At 47.7% G+C, this 20,462-nt stretch overlaps 1 long non-coding RNA gene across 1 annotated transcript; it reads right to left on the bottom strand.

Annotated features, from left to right (window-relative positions):
* Positions 1 to 13,111: 13,111 nt before the first annotated feature.
* LOC120511117 lies at positions 13,112 to 18,082 on the bottom strand. The gene is made up of 2 exons (XR_005629672.1): positions 15,903 to 18,082; positions 13,112 to 15,561 (listed from the first exon to the last, which is right to left on the bottom strand). It is a non-coding gene; the product is annotated as an uncharacterized LOC120511117 (long non-coding RNA).
* Between the last annotated feature and the right edge of the window lie 2,380 nt (positions 18,083 to 20,462).

Genomic DNA, 20,462 nt, shown 5'->3' with positions numbered 1-20,462 from the left:
ACATGGAAAAGAGGTCAAACTTCATTTCTTCAGCAGTTGTTTCAGGATATTGGGAAACCCCAGTAAAAAATCTCACATGAGAGTATCTTTCACAGAAGAGCCTCAAACTGATCACCCGAGCCTGTCTCAGGATGACTGCTCTTCCTCTGCTGCAAAGAAATGCAGTCTCTTTCCTTGTCAGCCTCAAAAAGAGTTTTTTCTACTACATCACTGAAGATGCAAGATCAAATCATGTTATCTACTAGGCTGTCATCTTCTGTGTGACAAGCCAGCAGGAGAGTCCCTTAATTATTAAATATTTAGCTTTATGTTATGATCCCAGCTCAGGTGGTGGAGTGTGACTGCCTGAGTGGCTCCTGGATGGTTAAGTTTCCTTAACAGCACAATTTTCCCACATGCAATTGTGGAAAATTGCATGTATCCAGCTGCTTAGAGCTACTGAAAAACATCCTGAAAACTGCTCCTTACCAGAAAAACCAAGTCAGCTTCAGCAAATGATGCATATAAGAAATGCTTTGCTAGAAGTTACAACAAACCCACCAAAGAGCAATCCATAGGCAACATCACCCAGGTTTTGGTCTGCAGGAGATCAAGAACTTAAAATCTATCAAATGCATGCCTGTGCAATTACAGCAAAATATACACTAGGGCTTGAACACTATCACACAGCTGAGTCCTGCCATTTCACCTCTAAAGAACTGCACGAGCAAATTGTCAAAACAGCAGAGATGGAAGGCTAACCCAGACTCCTGAATCCTGTCTCTTCAACCAACTAAGATGGATTCATGTCATGTGCCATATGCTTACCTAGGGGAATTAAAGAACAGTGATAAAAGGACACTTCAATAAATGATTAAGCCTAGAGAACTCACACAGGAAACCATAATACCCCCAATATGCTTTCATCTGCAATCTTTAGCTAGTTAGTAGCAACAGCAGACAGGATGTATCATCTCCATCCATAACAATGCAGCAAGGAAGATCTCACAAGGAACTGGTTTAATGCAAACTGCCTTTAATTACTCCATGTGGTTTTACTTAATATGGCAAGACTCTGTTTATTGCCTCAGCAGGCTCACGCAGGCACACTTCCAGCCTGCAGCACGGCACAGAGGCAGCAATGCCAAGCACACTGCTCTGTTTACCAGAGAAGCTGGTGCTGCAGCACCCTCCCAGGGACGGCGTCTCAGAACAAACCTGCTCCTCAGAGGCACCAACAGCCTGCTCCCTGCCAGGGAAGGGGCCAGAACTGCTCGGGTCTGAGCTCCCATGGAGCACACCCACAACTCAAACCTGCATCTCACCGACACAGCTCTGGCTCAGGAGCACGAGGAGGTCACAACTGTGCACTTTTCTGTCAGTACATCCGGGACAGTTACACCCCAACTGAAAGTCTGAGTCCTTTCATCCATTCATCTTCATCCTTGCAAGGATGTGGTAAAAAACACCACAACAGATCTCTGCCAGAAAAAACCCTCCATCTCCATTCTAATGCTTCTGAGCGTGGATTACAAAAATGCTTAGGGTTTTTTTTAATGTTCTGAGAAATCTTCTCCTAATTTAGCAACCTCCTAAATCCCACTACTGCTGGATAGGGAGTTCTATAAAACCTTGAAGTACTGTAACCACATATGAACAGAATTTTGAGTATGCTGAGCATCTGCAGAGTCTAGTGAACCTTCAAACAACAGGCCTAGTTGAAAGCAAAGTCATGTCTTTTTATTGTGCTGCAGACAATAAAATCATAAAGCTTAAACCCCTCTGTGTTTTGGAAGGCTAAAGCATCACCAGATTTTAAAACATAAAGCTTAAATCCCTTTGTGTGTATGAAGGCCAAACATCACTGGATTTTAAAACACCAAACTTACTGCTGAATATCCAGGAAAGGCCCTTTATCCGTGTTTGTGATCTACTGACTTCAGCAGAACCACACACTGGAAGGAACTCTCAAGCCAGCATTGGAAATATGAAGTACAGCTTACCAGCCATACATCAGTGCTTCCCTTCAATCAAACTGAACCAAGTATTATCCTCATCTCAGCTGCTTAAATAGCATTAAATGCTGCACTGTGAAGGGGTAGTTTAATTGTCACAAAACTCCTGCAAGCTACAGAACTTGTTCAAAGACAGACTGGTGATTTCAAACCAGAACAGCAGCCTATCCCAAGCTTGACACTAACGAAGTGCCCTGAGCTGTTAATCTCTTGCCATTTAACTGGGATAAACGACACTGGTTTCCTTGAAATACAATATTCACACTATTTGTAAGCGCCTCAGCTGGAATCTGCTGTAAATCCCAAGCAGCATTTAACCTAGTCAAGTGTGGGGAGCCGTGCTGGCACAGGCAGCTTGCAGCCTGGTTTTTAGGGGCACAAAGAAACTGCAAGGCCAGCCAAGCACAGGCAGTGCCCGGTGCCAGCCTGCATGGAGGCTGGGGCAGAGCCCTGCCTGCTGCCCAGGCTGACAGAACACCAGAGCAGCCTCCCTCAGCCCTGCTCCCGCAGGTAACTCTGCTCCAGGGGAGGCACTGCACGTGTGCCCCATGCCAGGTTGAAAACGCCACCTGCCCATCATTTCCCAAAGCAGAGCAGAGCAGCCTGACCGTTCTGCAGCAAAGAGAACGCTCCCCAAAGCAAGGACGCTCCCTTCCCAAGAGCCATATGCTGCACAACACAATCCAGCAGAGAACCAGCAGCAACCTTCTCCTGCTGCCTAAAAGAATTAATGATTGTAAATGAACAGGTAGGCAGGGCAGCTGGGTCTAGGGCTACTATGGAAACTTTAATCACAAGCTATTAAGACAATCAGATTAATTCAGTTCTGTAATTTGAAAGCACATACTAAAATTAAATGTACTTATCAAAGTCCTTTCTGAGGACTTCTGTTTTCTTCTTACAAGTGGTCAGAAGTTTGTTTGACTCAAATGGGATCTGGCACCTACATGACCAAAGATTTAAACACACCTCACCCAGAAAGGACTATAGTTGGAACCCTTTTTCTTCTAGATAACTACTTCTAATATACAGCACTGTCTAGCCACATTACATATTGTTAGAACTGAATCAAAATTATTCATGTAAAAATAAATTCTCAATAATTAACTGGTTAAACATATTAAACTCAGTAACAAGTACTAGAGTTTGAAAGCTATTTGTTCAATCTAGCAACAGTAACCACAAAATCCTCATTCTGAAAATGTACCTTTGAGACCTCATGAAAAATGCATAGAAAAATTTACAAAAAGAGAACTAAGTCTCTGTTAATACAGATGAACTAGTAAAGAGTCCTTTACTTGTCCTGAAGGTCTGACAAAAACTGATTACTGTGTATCTTTTGCTCAATTGTCTTCCTCTGGATGTAAGAGATCACAAGGATGCCTTTCGGCGAGACGATAAAACTCCAACATGCCTTACCTTGAACAGTTGTAATTTAGTACTGTTCTGATGAAATTTCAAGCTGTATCATTAAAAGAACAAATCTGTGCAGTACCTAACCACAGAAACATACAGTCCAGCCAAGGAGTGAAGAGCTACACAATAAAATATGCCTTCTCCACCCTGAAAGCAAAGCTGAATAAGAGAAGGCGTAGCCTGGCCTGATTACAATGTGTGTTCTGTCCTGCCCAGCCTGCCACTCACAGCTCCTGCCTCCAGCCTCCAAGAAAAAACACCCAGGACTAACTTTGGATATAAGCAACTTGAAATAAACCAGTGCTAATGAAAAGATGTATTGTGCTGGTTTATTTAACCGGGTCTTCTCAAACCTAGAATTTTATCAAAAGTCCTTGTCCTACAACCAGGTCCGAACAATGGGATAAAAGTGAACACAAGCTCTGCTCAAAGGCTGATTTCCCTGATGGTGTGGAAGTCACCCACAGTACGAGGCTCCAAGACCAACGACCATTTCCACTGCTGGGAACTGAAGGCAGCAGCAAAGCAGGAGGGAGTGAACCCAGGAGACCCAGCTGGAACACCCAGGAGATGCCCCAGGACACGACTGAGTAAGGACAGCCACCATTACCCTGCATGGCTCCTGGCTGAAGGAAAACCTGGGGTGGAAATCCATCCCACAGGTTCACATCTGTCTTGGATTCTCTGCCACAGTTAAGGAGCACTTTTAACTCCTGCTCTGGAAGCCAAACTGCCGTACACTGGAGCACAAGATAACATTTATAATCTATCACTTGCCCACACTATCAGCCTGTAACTCTTCAAACACCACATTCAAACCAACAGCTGTAGGGACTCAACAGGGTTTTATTAAATTGTGTTTTGCCTAGAGAAAAATCACTAGTTTATCACCACTTTTAGAAAGTTTATTGTTCTCCACTGAACCAGTTACCTAAATCTGATTTTATTTGTACAAAGATACATGGAAGTTTTGCTATAAGCCTGATGAAACTAAGAACATGCAAATGACTGATTAGAAACTATTTGCAATTTTTACTATCCACAACTGCAACAGAAGAAACATTCAGAGCACCAAAGACCTTAGACAGAGGATATACAGACCCAATTTGAATTTGGATAAAAGCCTGGCAGAGAAAACAAAGATTCCACCACAAAACAGTTTAAATAGGATTAAGACAACAAAGCCTTAATTTCAAGTGAAATTTAAAATGTTTTACACTAAACAGAAGACTGAAATAGAAAACATAAGCCTTTAACTACAAACACCAATTTAATAAATGTTATCTTAAATGTTGCTAATTATAGTGCAAGAGTGGAAACCCCTTTCCTTTTAACTGTTGTCATATTTATAAACTTCACCCCTTGAAAGGAAACAGTATTCAGAAACACAGCAAACATCACCCCAGTATAGCTGGCACTTCTGGCTCTACTTGTTGACTCCATTTGAAACAGGGAAACCCACTGGGAGCAGTAGCTGCAACTTGTTTTCAGTCAGACACAAAGCAAGTGAGATGAGACCTAACACTATAAACAAAGGACAGACAGACACTTCTTCAAAGGCACTGAGGTTCCCAATAATCCTTTCTAAAGACTCCTAAGGAGGTTTAGTCCCTGCAGAAGCCAATGTGAGTCAATCAGCACAAAACAAATAAATTAGAGTGCAAAACAAGATTTATTTAAGACCAAGGCTCCCGCCTCACTGAACTCTCCCATGCTGAGGTATCACTCCTGTCTCTGACAACAATGATAATGCTACAAGATATGTGGCCCTTAACACCACAAACCATGTTTCTGAGAGACTTCTCCCAATGGAACTAAAGAGAATGAGATAAGGCTCAGAAAAATGGCAGAAGAGCTTTTCTTCAGAAAACTTTAATGACTACAGAAGTTTTTTCCTCTCTGCATAACAGTTTCAGAGCCACAAGCCACTCAGCTCTCACATCCTTGGGCTCTGTGGCAGGAAACACTGCTCTACCCAGAACACCAGAATTGTAAGCTGTGGGATGTTCACATTATGCAGAGCTGTGGCCTGACCTGGGTTTAACTTCAACCCTTCCAACTTCCACAGCACACTGAAGCCCATGAGCCCAGCTTCCGTCCTTCTCCTTAAAAAAAAATTATCTGCATTTATCTGCAACTGGTGATTTTGTGTCTGCAGAAACATTACAACCTCAAACCAAAGATACATTTATTAAGTCTAGAGAAGTTTCTGCTGACAAATCTTCCAGCTACCCCAGCACAGACAGCACAACCTGCAGCCTGGTAACACGGGGGAAGACAACCAGCACAGGAGTATTCCAAACAGTGGAAACCATGCTTGCCCAGACCATGTCTCCTCCATTTCAGTTTCCACAGCAGTGCATTACTTTAAATAACACATACAGAAAAAGAGATTAAAATTGTTTACATGAACAGATGGGTGTACACAATGCTTTCTCAAGCACTATACATTGTAGAGAGGTCTAGTACTGGTTAATTCTCTCTCTTCTCAGTGCTTTCCTACTTTCATAAATACTTGGAGAACAAAAAAGAACAGGCCACATAAATAGCCAAACTGTCTCTACATAATGCTTTAGGGTAGTGTTACATTTCCTTGCCTCTAGAAAGGAGAAAGAAATCTACCTAATCCCCAGCCCTATATTAAAAAGGCTGTTCCCATGTCAAAGAAACATCTGCAGCAAGACTGTGGTAGTAACAAAGTGGTTTGTGGTTTGGATTTAAGACACTCACAGCACCACAAAACTTCCTGAAATAATCACAGATCAGCAAAGTTTCTTCAAGATAGTATTACTTTCATCAATACCCTCCCCAAATGGCAGTGAGTTGGAAGGGGCCCAAGACAGCAGAGGTCTGCCACTGCTGGTCAGGGGGAGCTGAGTGCCTCCTCCTCCAGGAACTGCTCTGCTCCACTGCCATCCTGCTCTGGTCAGAGACACCCAACTGCTTCACCCACACACACAGAGTGCACTGCTGGGTACTGCTCTTCCACTGCAACAAGCTTTCAAACATTCGGGTCAGCTTGATCAATTACAAACAAATTCGATTAGATCAAGAGTTTCACACCAGCTGGACAGGAAAATGCCTCTTCAGAACCCAAAATCACTCTCTGAACCCCTTAAAACACCTACAGGGAGGATGGTAGGTCAGCTAGCTCACACCTGCCTTTTGTGCAAGATCACATGCCTCAAACGTTGTTTCGCTTTCCTTCCATTATCAAAAAAGAAACTACTTTTCACTCCCCTGTTCCAATGACAGGAATGGCAGAAATGGCAAGTTCAACTGTGCTTGAAAAAAAAAAAGAAACTGGCAATACAGCACAAAATGGAAAGCTCACCATAAATGCTTCCAAACAAATGCCTTTCCTAACAACAGGGAAATAAAAATGAGCAGCCTTTGCAGCTTTCCAGGTGTCCTCCAGAGCTTATTTGTCCCTAAGTGCATCTCCACGTAATATTATTAACAGGCCTACCTACAGCAGCCAAAATGCTGCAAGGACCAAGGCAACTGCACACACTAAGCCAAAGCAGCCTTCATTCCCTAACTCAGTTATGTGTGATGAAGTTAAACAGATCAGGACCTGCAGTCCAGCAGCTCTGTAGGTCTGACTGAAAACAGGTACTGCCTCCAACAAGCTGCAGAAAATCTGCCTACCAGCGCTGTCCTGGATAATGCTGCCTAAATTTGCCATTTGTTTCCAAGCAGCTTTCTTGGGAAACGGCTTTTGATCTTAATCTTATTCCTAATTTCAAACGATGGAATTCAAAGACACTGTGCTTGTGTACTGGTCTGGTAAATACCACATTTAACGATTCCAAGAACAGGTTGTACTTGAGGGATCTTACACAGGTAAATGATGGCCACTGTCAGAACAGCTGGCGGAGGACTTCCTCAACACACTACAGCACCAGCTTCTTCATTCCACACAGGGAAACTGCAGCAAGATGTGCCCATAACGAGCTGGTTTTTAGATCAAGAACTCCCCTTCAACGTATTTATAAGCCATTTTACAGCCGCACTTCTAATGTACGCTGCTATTCAACGCTCTTAAATCTCATCATGCGATCAGCTGAATCTTGCAGAAGCAGCACTCCCGATGCCAGGGGTAACCTTCAGGTGAGGGAGCGTCTCCGAGCCTCTCACAGAAGCCTGCCGGGGAGCAGCCCCGCAATGCGTATGATGCTGCTGCTCCTGGGGATCAATCAATAGCCACCAGGCCCGCGCAGCAGCGCGAACCCGCGCGGGCTGGCCCGGGCGCTGCTCGCCTCAGCCCCGCACGGGGCTCTCCCACGGAGCCAGCCCGGCCAGGCCCGGCTGCCCAGGGCTTTTATCCCGGCTCCGGCCGGGTCTGCCGCTGGACGCTGCCGGCAACAAGTGCCGCCCGCCGCCCGCCCCGGGCCCCGTTATGTAACCCGGACACAGCGAGCGCCGCCGCCGCGCATCCCCCGCCGGGCCGGGCCGGGCCGGGCTCTGCCCGCCGCGGCTGGCAGGGCTCGGGGCCGCCGGGCGCAGGTGAGCCGGGAGGACGAGCCGCCATCCCCGCGTCCCCTCTGCAGGTGCAATGGCCGCGGCGGAGTCGCGCCGGCCGCCGCTCCATCCTCCCCCCTTCCCCTAGCCTCGGTGTCCGCCCGCCTCCGCGCTCCCTCCCCTGCGCAGGGCGCCAAGGACACCGTCCCCTGCCCGCCCGCGGCGCGGCTTGCCAGGCGACCAGCACCGCGGCCGTCGCCAAGGCGCCGCGCAGCCTCCCCCGCGCGCCCTCGCCGTCCCTCCCCTCCCTCCCCCGCCCACCCCGCCGGCGGCTCCTAAAATGGCGGCCGGGCCCGCGCCGGGCACCAGGCGGGGGAGGGAGCGAACCAACGGCGCGGGGCGGGGGGCGTCGGGAGAGCCCATTGCGGACCCCTGCGGGCTGCGGCGCGCCCCGCCCCCGGCGCTGAGGGCACTGCGGCACCGCCGCCATGGTGCTCCCTCACGGGCATCGCCATCCTGCTCCCTCACGGGCACGGGCACCGCCGCCATGGTGCTCCCTCATGGGCACCCCCGCTCCCTCACGGGCATCGCCATCCTGCTCCTTCACAGGCACCGGCGCCATGGTGCTCTCTCACGGGCATCGCCATCGTGCTCCTTCACTGGCACGGGCACCTCCCGCTCCCTCACGGGCATCGCCATCGTGCTCCCTCACGGGCACCGGCGCTATGGTGCTCTCTCACGGGCATCGCCATCGTGCTCCTTCACTGGCACGGGCACCCCCCGCTCCCTCACGGGCATCGCCATCCTGCTCCTTCACGGGCACCAGCGCCATAGTGCTCCCTCACGGGCATCGCCATCGTGCTCCCTCACGGGCACCGGCGCTACGGTGCTCCCTCACGGGCACGGGTACCCCTGCTCTCTCATGGGCACCGATACCATGGTGCTCCTCACGGGCACAGCAGCTCCCTCACGGGCTTCGCCATCGTGCTCCTTCATGGGCACGGGCACCGCCGCCATGGTGCTGCCTCACGGGCATTGCCATCCTGCTCCTTCACTGGCACGGGCACCTCCCGCTCCCTCACGGGCACCGGCGCTACGGTGCTCCCTCACGGGCACGGGTACCCCTGCTCTCTCATGGGCACCGGTGCCATGGTGCTCCTCACGGGCACAGCAGCTCCCTCATGGGCTTCGCCATCGTGCTCCCTAATGGGCACGGGCACCGCTGCCATGGTGCTGCCTCACGGGCATTGCCATCCTGCTCCTTCACGGGCACCGGTGCCATGGCGCTCCCTCACGGGCACCAGTGCCATGGTGCTCCTCACGGGCATCGCTATCCTGCTCCTTCACGGGCACCCCCGCTCCCTCACGGGCATCGCCATCCTGCTCCTTCACGGGTACCGCCGCTCCCTCACGGGCACCGGTGCCATGGCGCTCCCTCACGGGCACCTCCCGCCCGCCGGGCCCGGAGTGCATCCCCTGCTTCGGGCGCTCTGGCTGCACTCGGTTTCTTCCCGCGGGCTGACCCGGGCTGCGGGCAGGGAGCAGCGCGGCCTCCCCAACGCGTCACGCAGCTGAGGGAACCTGCTGCCCCTCCAAAGCCTCACACAGCTGATTTAATAAATGCTGATTAAGCCCCCAAGTCGTTAGAAAGAGTTAAACCCCGTATGAAGATATTTAAGAAATAATTAACCCCATATAAAGCTATTTGAATGCTTGTGCACCAATCCAAAGCTGATGCCAGCGGCAGGCAGGTACAGGGCTGCACTGGGATTGGGACACACAAACCCAGTCAGAAGCTGGGATGGAACAAACTGCAGCACCTGGTGCTGCAAGCATCCGGTACTAACCATCACAGCATCATTTAGGTTGGAAAACACCTTTAATATCATCAAACCTGACCTTTAACCCAGCACCCCTGTCGCGCCGTTCTGCCAGCCCGAGAAGTGCAATCCTGCAAGAATGTGTCCAAACACAAACACACCCTGGTGCATCTCTGAGTCTGTCCTGTGGAGTAACAAACCCTTTTAGTGTAGTGACTTCTATCAAAGCAAAAGATTACTTCTGTTTGGAAAATTTTCCAAGTGCTATCTAAATCAAGAATTTTCATTAAGTTGCACAGAACTTGTCCTATAATAGAAAAGTTCTTTGCTCTACTATCCAAAATTTCAATGAGAAAATATTTCAACAAAGGAAAAAATAATCAATACCACGATCTCAGTTTTGACAATTAAATTACAACCAACTTATGTTATAATTAGATCTGACTACTCATGCTTTGTACCTATTAGCCATTTCACTCCCACAGTGAAATAAAAATAAAGTCCAGAATGTTCAGGATCCTAGAAATGTGGTATTTCCTTATTTTCTGTGCAATTTAAATACCAAGATTGCCCTGTGCTGGAAAAGCCTCCTCCTCCCTCCCGAGGCGAGCCCAGGGCTCACCTCCTGGTCACCCCACACTCGAGATGGGGCAGAAACCAGAGGTGAGAACCCAACGTATTCACTGCCCTGGAGCAGCCCCTCGGGTCTCACCAGCGACAGAATCTGCTCTGTCCCAGCCTGTGCATTTGGGTGTCCAAAGGAAAAATGCTCTCCCTCTTCCACGCTCCAAAGCAACCACTGGCACTCGCTGTTCACCCTGCAGAGCAGAGCAGGACCCTGCAGAGCCCGAGGCCAAGGCTGAACGTCCCCAGTGCCATCCTGTGCTCTGGAGCTCTCCCTTAGCCAAGGTACTCCGCTTTTATTCCGTGGACTGTAGGGCAGCTGCTCCATCAAGAGCTAAGACATCTTTCCTTTTTTAAACAAAGCTAAAGCCTCAGTCTAAACCTCCTTGATTTCTCAGCCTGGCTAACATATGCTGGATGGCAGATCATGTCAGAAGAAGCCTGGAGCCCATCTGTTGCCAGAGAGCTGAGTCTTTACATTCTGCCAACGCAGCTTCAGCTGACAGGGTGCTGCATGACGTGTTTTGCTTTTGTGTGGAGAGTAGGACTGTCCAGCACAGTGTGGCTCTCCAACTAGGCTTACTAACGTGCTGTCTGAGTAAGAACCACCCCATTAGTAAAGATTTGCTCGGCAGGATCTCATCAGTTGAAAGATGATTGCCCATTGATGAGTACACGGTGTAACACATACCCAGGACTCACCCAAATACTGGATTTTGATTGGGAACCTAACTATGGACAGAGCTTTAATGTCAATATAAAGGCATCTGAAGAGGGCTGAATATCTGGCCAGTCAGCATTCACATACACATCCTCTATTAAAACATTTTTTGCAAAATAAATTATCATTAGGTGTGGCAAAAACACTTTAAAAGAGCTCTGCATTTCACTTGGGCTGTACCATGCATTTTAACAGGAGAAAGCAGAGCACCATGGACCACAGCGAGAAGGGGACTTGAGTGTTACCATCAGGACTCGTTTAAATTGTTCTGATTCTGCAGAATTAGAGACACTTTTAAGAGAAGAAATGCTATGTCTGGGTAAACCTTATTTATTACACAGTAACACTACCAGCTCAGATGAATTAATCAGCTGAATCAGTCATGCTGAAGCTGGGAAATTTCCAAGGAAGGAGAAGGCATTGATGGCATTTCACTTTCTAAGCAAAACTCCTCCGAGTCAGTTGTGACTAAGGCACTGACTCAGTAAAGCAAACAATTCTTTAGGCTGTATTTTAGGATCAGTTCCATGGCTTTGTTTCCTTGCTGACAGAGGTTTGAACAGGCAGTTGAGAGGTTGGTACAGACGGGATGGGCCCTGCACACGAGGTGAGGCAGCCACGTGAAATCCTGATCCCTGTCACCACGGATGTTCCACTGGCACTTACTCTGGAAGTGCAGCAAATACAACATCTTCTCATTTTGTGTCACAAAACTCAATTTGATTTCAGTCACCCAGAGTGGGACCTGCTGTGCACCAGTGCTGCTTGCTGTTAGGCAAGAGCTGTCCTGTTCCTCCTGTCTGCCAGAGCAAACTGCATTTCCCACGCTGACAGATCCTCACTCTATCCCAAATGCCACATGCCATTATTCCAGAGAAATTCAGGGAACTAACTTCAGCAACTTCATTTTACCACTTATCTCCCTCCTTCTCTCTGACCCGCTTCTCCGGTTCCAAAAAACCATTGATCTTTATTTTATTGGTAAGCAACAAAACTGGAACAAATGGCTCCTGGCAGAACGTGTTTTCTGTTTTAGCTGAAAACCTATCGGCCTGATGTCCTTGAAATGCACAGTGTGACTAATGCCTGGCTTGCAAGGACCCAGGAGGACACATTTATTGTGCTTGTCAGAGTGGAGCTGAGCAGCCAGAGCAGGAAGGATGGGGTGATAGGGGAAAATGAATGCATTTGCCTGCTCCTGGAAGGCAGGCAGTGCACGCTGAATACAGGGAGCAGCAGGACACGCTCGGCTGCATCAACATCAAACCTGGAGCTGCCTGCTAGAGCTCAGGATCATCCACGATTTTGAATGCATGCAAATTATTAGACATGACTCTTGTTTGAAGTGGGACAAAAGAGAAAGGGCCCAAACTTCAAATAGTCTAGAACTGCATTGAGAAAATGGTTATCTTCAAATAAAGAGACTGGTACCAAGTGTGGGCTTGTTTTTCATCTCCGTGCAGTTAATGTCTGCATAGTAGTGTGTTTGCAGATGATGATTTCTTTTAATGGGAAGTTAAACCCAGCTTTATCTCCTCCACCAGTTTATCACAGCTGCCCTGAAACCACTTCTGAGGAGGGACCAATTGCCACAGAGACTGTGCAGTAATTAAGCTCATGAGAGAGCTGCATGCACACCCAAGCTAAATATTAGATGAGGGCAACAAGAGAGCAGCTTCTGAGAAGCTGTAACAGCAGCACTCTAGCTGCTCTCATCCCCACTGGAAAAGGAAAGAGGACAATCCTGAAATATTTGGGGAATTTGAATTTTGGTGTTTTCTGGTTCTGACATGGCTCAAGAACAAACAATTATGAGACTAAGCAAAAGATAATTCAGGGTGAATATAAAGGATTCATTCTGCACAACAAGGTCTATGAAACCCCAGAATACTCTCAAAAGGCAACAGGCAGTAGTGGCATCTTTTAGATCATTCAAAAGAAAACTGCACAGCACAATGCCAGAGCAATGCCCCTGCCAGCTGGAGACAAAACACACATAGGTGACCTGTCAGATAATTCCTAGGCTTGCTGTCCCCAATACACACACTCTGAACACAGGCTTAAAACTAGAGTGTTTTTAGATTCAGTAGATTAAGACTTTATTATTATTATTATTTAATGCTTTGGAACCTGACTGTGTATTTTAGAGGACAAAAAAAATTACAGGACTGGTTTTCCCCACACTTGAAAATTTCCAGAACTGCTTTGATCATGTATGAGAATTGATTTAGGGGATGCAAATGAAGGCCTTGGCAATCTGAAGAAGAAAATCTTCTCCCCTGACATTTCTGAACATTCAGAGAATTCTCAACAAGCCATTGAAGTAGGGGTTCATCAGAGAGACAAAAAGAAAATTCAATAAGCAAAGAAGTACATGAAACCAACCAGCTCCCTCCCAAGAAAACCAGCAGCATTAGCAATCTTTCTACCTTGTTCAATTCTTCCTGCTCAGACTTACCTTCTGTAGCAAAACATGCATCCAGAAACATGAAAGCCATGAAGGGGAGATGCAAGTCCTTCCTTACAAAGAGAGACTGAATATTCTGCATCATCATTATAATATTTTACAACTCATTAGCACCTTCCAGCCCAGGACCTCGAGCATTTACAAGCGTTAATTAATGCACTCTCACAATACTTCTGTGAAGCAAAAGGCAGGTGTCTGCATACTGTGGTGACAGGTGCATTACAATTGAATAAGACAGAATTTCTAGGCTTTCCATTTACATATTTAGGAAAGAAGGGAACAAAGAAGGGAGGGAAAATTAACAAGTGCTGCAATAGCTTGAAATACCTTGAGTCAAGATATACTGCAAATACCTTGAAATACCTTGAACAGACTGACTTTCAACTCTTTACCTGAAAAGCAACACTTGTTAAGGACCTCAATAATATTAGGCTTTATTGATGTATTTGCTGAGTGAAGAACTATGGTTTTTTCCCAGTTCTGTCAAAGATGTCCCTCTGTGTCCCTCAGTGTCTTGCCCCTGCCCCATTTCTTTGTCTGACAACTCCGTCCAGGAACACACCCGGTGTGAAAGGGTGGGTGGACAAACCAGCTCTACATTTGCACCAGGTACTGGAGACAGTGTTTCATTTCTCAGCTTACAGATGTTTTGTGTTTGTTAGGCTCATGCTATTCTGCAAACATCTGGTCACACAATGAGGTTTTCCTCTCTGCCTTCCCCTGCAAGGGAGAAGAGCCATGTGCATGAGTATTCCCCTCCCCAAGAGCCATATGGGAATGTAAAGGCATTCTCTGAATTCATTACCCGGCCCCACAATATGATTCTGCCTTTGTACGGGCAAGAAAATGGATGTTAATTTATTCCTTATTGCTAATTTGAAAAGAAGCACAAACACAACAGTTCCATTGCAGAGACTTCTACCAAGGGTGTAGTTTAAGTCCAATTATATGCTATTAGTACATTTGCTCTTTATTCCTGTGGCATATTAATTACATGTCTGGTATTCTGATAATTAACACAATTACACTCTTTATTTTCCCCTTTCATAGCCAATATTCTCGCATTTTATTCTGAAAAGTAATTTTCTGTAGGTAAAAGGGGCCAAATCATCACATATTAATAAAATCAAGCAATGGGTTTCCTAATGAGCATATACGGAGAAGTTCCAGCAATGTTCTTCAGCAAACAGAAAAGCAGATGCTGTCCTGTTGGGCTGCAGCCTGAGTGAGTCCAAAATGAACCCAATCACCATCCTCTAGCTGTGTATGCAGCATGCCAGTCAGCCCGAGGCAGCAGGGCCAGCAGGGCCCTGCTCCTCCCTGCACGGGCACTCCTCACTTCCTGCTCTCTGCTACACATTCCACCACATTCCACCACATTCCACCACATTCCACCACGTTTCACCGAGGCTGCAGCCACAGTCCCCAGAACTCCCTCTGCACAAACCCCACTACGCTGGTTGGTGTCAGTGAGTCACTTCCCAGGATCTGCACTGTGGATAACTTGGATAACTCTCCCAGATCCCCCTGAGGCAATGGTTTACCTACATGACCTACCTCTCAGAAAGTTTTTAGAAGCCCCTTTTGAAATTATCAGGTCAGGAGGAAAACCCAGTTTTGGTTTTCTTTTTCCCTCTTTCCCCCCCTCTGTCTAAACCCCAGTGCTCCCAGCTCCTTCCTGGCAGTGCCCTGGCTATTTGAGTTCCAGCCTCCTCAGACACAGTGCAGCTAAATCCTTTGTCATGTCCCGTATTTATTTCCGTTCTGACAGATTCCATGCTGACCCTTGTGCAGTAAGCCGCTGCCCTGCTGCCTCCTCTCTAATTGCAGCTCTCTAATTGCAGCTCTGCTGATGGCGTTGGGGCAGCAGCCGTGCGATCCGGGAGCGGAGCCGGGCCCGCGGGGCTGCTCGGGCAGAGGCGGGCAGGGGGCACGGGGCTGAGCGCTGCCAGGGACCCCAGCCGGCTGGGAGGCTGTGCTGGAGCCGTGGAACACCGCCCTGGGGGCGTACAGAAAGGGCTGCTGCCATCCCTGCCTCAGCCACCGACCCACCACCTGCAGGAAACAGCAGAATTCTCTTTGTGGCTTTTCAAGAGGTGTTAGGAACGCATTAATCCTAAAAGGGAGCCAGCAAAGAGCTGTTTTGTCTTAAGGAAGCAGGAAACAAACATCCACTGAGTTAAGGCTCACATAGCAGGCAGAACAAACCTCGGTACCCAGCAGGTCCCTCCCCAACCAATCTAATATATGCAAATGAATCGGAGGGATTTAGAATAATTGCCCTGTCACAACTGTGTGCTGCTTTAATGTACCCATCAGATTGTTAACTCCATGGTTTCCTCTGCTCAGTGAGGGAAGGTAACATATTTCCAGTTTTTGGAAAATTATATGCCCACCTCTTTCATGGGATCTACTTCTGCTGGACACCACAGGATCTCGAGGACCATCCCACTGCTCACACAAACATTCAACAGCCATGAGTTTCCACTTCACCTGGACCTTTCAACATGCCAGGCTTTCTCTTATTTTCCATCTGGACAAAGAGCCTCCGAACTGAGACTCTTTACTTTTTCTCCTTCTGCTCTATCCATGCTGTCAGTGAGAAGTGGATCAGCTGAGAAGTGGAATGACACAGCTGAAGAAGAGGAATGACACACTGTCTTCTGCAAAAGGAAGCGGGGGGAGCTTCAAATCCCATGTTGTGTTAAATGAGTGAAGTACAGAGCTTTGTAGTGCATGCTAAGAGCACACACTGCTCCCTGTTTGCTGCTGCTTCAATGAGACATTGTCCATTGAGTGGAAGTAAAAAGCTTATGAGATGAGACAGGCATATCATCCTGTCTGAAGCCCAGCTTACACAGGCAGCTCCGTGCGGCGTGAGGAAGAGCCTCTGGGAATGACAGGCGCCTGTGGAACATGAAAATGCATTAAAATACAGCCCAGCATAGGTCAGGTATTTATTGACCTGATCTAAAACCCAGTCGGAGTGCCCAGGCTTCTCTGAATTGAATGAGGGGTATAGGATGACAGCTGGAACTCCAGAGGCTCTGCAGTGACTGAGGAGCCCTCAAACTGAGCAAGATGCAGAGGGGCGAGTCTGTCTGCAGCAGAGTAAACAGGATAAACCTCTTCCATTTGTTAAAGCCATGATTTATGTACAAGATTATCATATGCCATTCTGTGGGGCCTAATCCTAGACCTTGAAGTAGCAGCAGAGATTAAAGCCTCTGGCCATTTTCTAAAGCAATGTCACTAGTAACCAGTGACACATCTCAGACAGAAAAGATGCTAAAGCAATGAAAGGGAAAAACACCCTAAATGTCTGTAGAAGATCCTTTTTTTTTCCTCCACTGAAAGGCACACAAAGCCACATATCACACAGTAGACATGCACAAGAGAATTCAGCACTAGAACATCTTAGTACCCTTTTCCCTCAAGCATCTCTGCTCCCTTTGCTGCCCAGCTCTCATTCTGCCTAACAGCTCCTTAATCACAGTATCTGTCACACACATAAAATATTATTTAACCTCCAGCACAGAGGAAAATGCATTTATAACCTACTGGGTTTTCCCCTTTAATCTCTCTCTTTCTTCCCTTACTGCTTCCTCTCTCTTTTTAGTAGCTCTGAGCAAGAATGGTGCTAACAACCTTCACAAAGATTTATTCAGGTCCAGGCAGAAACCAACTCTGCACTCTTGTCAAGACAGGAGACTAAAATAACAACACACACAACCTCTTCTTTCTACGCAGGTGACAGAGCACAGGATCTGAGTATGCCAAAGATCTCGTTCTCTGTGATCCATCTCACCAGTACTTAAGTCAAGGTGCTGTTCCTGACAAATTCTCTATTTAAACCCCCAAGGACCTTCTCTGCAGAAGGATATGAGCTGGCAATCTTTGCACAGGCTGGTGTACTACTTACTAGAGCAGGTACAGTCTGACTCTGCTGGTTCTGGTCTCTGCAAACCCCTCACTGTTACTGCGATGCAGTTTATCTAAACACTTCTCAGTTATCCAAGTCTCCCTTCCTCCTTTTGACAATGGCACTGAAGGTGAAAAGATTTAATTTAATTCTGTGCACTGCTCCAAGCCTCTGACATCTAGACTTTGCTACATTTAGAGAGTAGAAAAAATCAGGTAGAAGTGATGATGTAGCTACAACAGCCAGGCTAAGTCCACATGTCCCATAGAGTTTCAGAAGCCTGTGACCTCAAGGTCAAGGTCAGACTAAAACAAAGGCACTGCTGTGCACCCATATGGTGTGAGAGCAGCTAAGCATGCACAGAACCAGCACAAGGCACAGCTCCTTTTAGAGGAGACTCTGAAGTGCTGCTGGCACGGCAAGGCAAAAGCTTAAGATTCTGTCTAGCTTAATTATCATCTTTCTGCAGGCTCAAAGAAGCTTATGAGAACACAACAGCGAGGCAGAATTCTCCTCCTGTGCTTCCACCTACAGAAACTCATCCCTTCCTGACCTGCCCCTACTTCCCTCCCCACACACCCCAGAGATTCTGCAGAATCAAGCCATAAAAAATCCCCACCGAGCACAGACCACGCTGTGAGCTGTTCTGGCAGGAGGCAGGGCCCTGCCTCCCTGTGCTCAGGCAGCAGCACCCACTGACTGCAGGCAGGGCAGCAGCGCTGCAGGCAGGGCAGCAGCACTGCAGGAATGGCAGCAGCACTGCAGGAATGGCAGCAGCAGTGCAGGAATGAGCACTCCCAGCAGGGCAGCAGCACTGCAGGCACGGCAGCAGCACTGCAGGAATGGCAGCAGCAGTGCAGGAATGGCAGCAGCACTGCAGGAATGGCAGCAGCACTGCAGGAATGGCAGCAGCACTGCAGGAATGAGCACTCCCAGCAGGGCAGCAGCACTGCAGGAATGGCAGCAGCAGTGCAGGCAGGGCAGCCCAGGCCCAGCTGCACACAGCAGCAGGCTCACAGTGTCTGGCTGCTCGGGCTCTCGGGCTCAGCACAAAGGGCTGAAGGCACACCCAGCTCCCACTGCCCATCCCCATCACTGGCAGGGCCGTTGAGGTCACAGGCAAAGCTGGACACGGATTACAGAGCCCAGCCAGCAGCAGCAGAGCTCCTGTGTCCCTCCTTGAGCAACTCCCTGCTCTCCATTCCATGGCCCAAGATCCTCTCCTGCCCTGTGGGGATTGCTGCACTTGTAGCTGCATCAGCAGAGAGCAGCAGGAACTGGAGATGGTGAAAAACTCAAGTACACAGGCATCAGTCCACATCTGGGTTGGAGTCTCTATTACAATTGTAAAACAAGGGAAAGTGTATTTTCTGAGTTTCACACGCCTCTAGAGCACCATTTGGTACCAGGAGGGCCAACCTGGGAAACGTGAAGGCAGCAAAAAGCTCTGTGCACAGAACCATTTCATGCTGACACACGAGGCAGCCTGTGAGCAGGCCAGGTTATAAAGCTTCCATTTTTTTTTTCTCTTTTCCAAAATAAACAATTCCCAAATTGAAGCTCTTCAGGCTACAAAGGAAAGCAGCCAGCTTGTTTACAACATACAGCAGGAATCCTGCTTAGGGCAAATCAGCTGCAGAGCAAATGAAAGCAGAGCTCAGGAGGCAGGAGATGATTTCTGTCTTTGCAAGGGAACCTACCTCAGTCTGGCAGCAAACAGACCCAAGCTCCTGCCCTGGTAAGCAACAGCAATGCTCCTCCCTGCTATCCAGCACTGATATTTGTAAAACTCTAACTCATAACTGCTCTGCAGCTTCAATGGAGCTTCCTAAATGCCCTTTTTTAGCCTCCGAGCTTTGGTACACTTTGTTTCTGATGGTAAGAGTGAGGAGAAGATGCTACTCACTAGGGACTTCCTTTTGTGCAGACTGGACAGACCTCAGGATTCCTTAAACTTCCAGAAACTTCTTCCTGCACTCTTGCTTTCTGCTGGTGCCAGTGCCCTGCAGCCCTTTTTGCTGTCAGCTCTGCCAGCTCTTGAGGAGGCAAGAGACCAAAAAGAAAGCTGAAGGACTGATCTTAAATGACTCCAAATCACATTCCTTTCCCTGCCAGTGCATTTCATAAATAATTTCTAACGTATTTTATACATTTAATTCAAAGCTTTTAACTTCTAGCCTTTATTTTTCCCTTTTGCAGTGCAGAACACTGGTAACCTCAGGCATGGCACTGTTCTATTCTTGCAAGGGATTCTCAGCAGCCACAGGAACTGATCCCACATATGATCCCAATGTCTCATTTAGACAGTCTCTGCTGTAGGTGATGGGTCTTTCTGCTTCATGGGCCATTAAATCTTCAGCCTTTAACAAAACCAATTAGGCTGCTGGTGAATTAGAAAATAGACTTTGTGGAACTGAAACAGATTTAATGGTCAAGCATTAAACTCTCACACAGGCCATGGAGGATACAACTTCTAGTAACTGCTTACCTTAGGTAGGAACAAAAAAATCTCAACAGCTTTTGAAATTTAATTAGTGATCCAAGGTTCTTTCAGGCAGCATCTCCCTGCAAAGTGTGGCTGTGCCTCCAGCTCACAGGTTCTGTTACTCCAGGGGTTCTTCCAGGACCTGGGAGAATCAGACTCGAGGCCTGTGTGAAAGGTGGAGCCCCATTTTCATTTACAAAGGGCCATGCTCAGACACAGTGAGCTTCAACAGCTGCAGCACCTGCTGCCCACCTGGGCAGAGAGGGCTGGGATTCAGCTCTGGATCTGCTCCTCAAGCTCTGCAAAACACAGTGTGTTATGAGCAGCTTGGCAGTGAAAGTACAACAGCACATTTTCAATCTCTAAAGGAACACTTCTCCCCCAAAGACCACCCAAAGAGCCTGTGCTTTTCTTGGAAGATGCCTCTAAAGCTTTTACACTCCCCTAAATGCCTTAAGCACTCTATGGCTGATAATTGGACTACAAAGCCTTTTCTAGTCCCAAACATATTTCAAATTAGATCTGTGCTCACCTCTGGTCTCTAAAACA

The sequence above is a fragment of the Passer montanus genome, unplaced genomic scaffold, assembly GCF_014805655.1.
Source record: "Passer montanus isolate IOZ18808 unplaced genomic scaffold, ASM1480565v1 scaffold62, whole genome shotgun sequence".
Taxonomy (NCBI): domain Eukaryota; kingdom Metazoa; phylum Chordata; class Aves; order Passeriformes; family Passeridae; genus Passer; species Passer montanus.
Note: the sequence above shows the minus strand (reverse complement) of the source record. Positions and strands in the feature narration are given on the sequence as shown.